Below are 2643 nucleotides of genomic sequence, written 5' to 3' on the forward strand. Positions count from 1 at the left end.
TACTAAAGAGATTAGGTTTTTCATAGATAACATGTTAGTATCCCTTTTTGCCTATCCAGATACGTTCATTCCTCTATCCCGTGGAGTCCAATTATTAGCTTACTAGAAATTGGTTATAGTTCTAAGTTTCACACTTCAAAGTTCAAAATTTTCAAAAATTTTCAATATTTTTCTGGTTTCTGGAATTTTGATACACAAGAATATTATAGCTGAATTTAAACAATGTAATGATATGCATGTAATGATATGCAATGCACTTGTAAACCCCCCCCCCCCCCCCCTAAAAAAAAAAACTCAAATAAGACATTGTCCTCAATGTTAACATAATATGTAAAATTAGAGAAAACGTACACAAATTATAAGAAAGCATATTCTTTATTAAGTATTGAAAAGTTTGGACATAAACCAAATAAAAGAGACCTATGATTGCAATCTAGGACTAAGGTATTCAAGATTTTACAATAAAGAACCTATCCTATAGTCCTAGGTCTAAAAGGTCTCTGATGGTGATGATGGTAATGATGGTGATGCTGGCTCCTCTTCATCGACCTTCTCCATTAGCATGTCCAACTTGTTGTGGGCTTCCTGGAGGCTGTCCTCGATTGCTCACATCCTGTTGTTGATTATGGTCTCCATGAGCTGTAGGTATGCGAGTACCGGGTCTGTGGGTGGTGGTGTGTATGGAGGCACTCGAGCGGGGGACTCCTGAAACGTGGGCTCTTGAGTTTTCGCCTGTGGTTGCGAAGTCTCATCAAGTCCTTCTTGTGCTTCGTCTCTCTGAGGGATGGCATTTCCTTCGGCATCCAGCAGGTAGCAGGTGTTGCCCACCTTCTTACATATATATCCCCATGGATATGCAGATCTTTTGATCTATTCTTGATGTTCCAGTGACAGATCACAGCTTGTGATGTCCTGGAATGAATCCGAAGTGGAGCACGATGGTTGTGACAAGGCCACCAAGCACGATGTGCCCTGTAGGCTAATGACAAAGGAGGCGGAGGTGGTTGCACAAAAAGAAGCCGATGCTGCAGCGCTGCCCGGTGACCATACACCACAAGAAGAATAGCTCATTTGTGTTTACCATGCTAAGGCTGTCACCAAGGCCCATGATGGTGTGGGCTGCAAACTGATGCATGTAGTGCATGGCTAGACTTGTGATAGTTGTAGATTTAGACTTGCTGGAGTTATACGGGTCCGTGTTCAGGGTAATGGAACTCCAAAAGTTGATGTTTTTATAGAGCATGTGGTTCCTAGCGATCTCCTGGTGGCCAACGCTGTCAAAGCCGAAGATGGCATTGAACTCATCTATGTTCATTATCTGGTTAACACCCAGGAGGCGAAATTCAATTCTGCCTCTGTCTTCCCTGTCGGTAGGCCATAAGGTGGCCTTGAAACTACCCAAAAACTCTAATGTGGTGTCCTGATATGCTGGGAACTGGAGTTGGGCGAACCTTATCCACTCGATGATATTGAGTAGCTCGTTGATCTCAGTCTGTAGCCGAATTTGCTTCAGCAGCATAAAATCCTTGTATTTTATGGAGCTTATTTTTTCAGTGTGAAGCCGGGTGCACATTGCCTTGTGGGCATCATCACGGAATCCCCAAAGAATGGAGATTTTTGGTTGGGGAGCGGCTTGTGGTTGGGGTCACGGTGGAGGATGGGTTGGTTGAGAGGGTTGAGGAGAGGCTACCCTTATTCTTGGGCATTAGGGTGTCGGTTGAGGGGGAGAAGGTGAGGATTCCCCTCCGTGCTCTAAGGAAGAGCCCATTCTTCGCGTAGATCTCTTTGCAGGAGCCATTGATGAGTTTTTGGGAAGGAGAAGAGTAGGGTTTGGTGAAGGGAGAAGAGATTTAAGGGGTTTTTATAGACTAGGAGGGGTAGAGTGATTTAGAGAAATCATTTATGTTTTTATGAACCTCATAGACCATGGTTAACACCTAGCATAGCATGCCATGGCCACCCAATTAGTAATAAGGTTTACCTTAAATGAACCTATAATCATATGTTACCATGCACTAGAATCTCTCTGTTACAAAATCCCAACTCAAGCTGGAGTCATGGTTTATGTCAAACTCCATTTGCTATGAATATTATGTTCTCTTTTAATTCCAGTTCTTGATTAAAAAGATTTTCTCATCAGAAACTCTTTTCTGAATAAATCTATCTGTCCTGGCCAGGAACTTGAAACATCAAGAACAATTAAATGAACATAGGATTTTATCTCTATTTACTTAGAGGAACAGATTCCATCTTGATCAACACCTATCTCCATATCTAACTAGTAGGAGCCAACAAATGCCCATATACCCATACACAGTACAAGTATGAAAGCAGTATCAAACTCAAACTACCTATATACAAGATAACTGTGCTATCTCAGGTCTAAAGATTATATGAACTGATATGATTTATGACAAAACATTGACAAGAGTAAACTCCATGTGCTTGTCATAAGTGTCACTGGTTCGGCCTACTTATCATTTATAAGTGCCTATCATGTTTGTTATATGGCATGAGACTCACCATTCCATCTTATTTATATCTCATATAAATAACTTGGGAACAAATATGAATACAATCTTTCTGGATAAGTCATGTCCTTATTATGAAGTATCCTCGATTGTGAACCTATTTATGATACTT

This window comes from Hevea brasiliensis, chromosome 16 (genome assembly GCF_030052815.1).
Source record: "Hevea brasiliensis isolate MT/VB/25A 57/8 chromosome 16, ASM3005281v1, whole genome shotgun sequence".
In the NCBI taxonomy this organism is placed as follows: domain Eukaryota; kingdom Viridiplantae; phylum Streptophyta; class Magnoliopsida; order Malpighiales; family Euphorbiaceae; genus Hevea; species Hevea brasiliensis.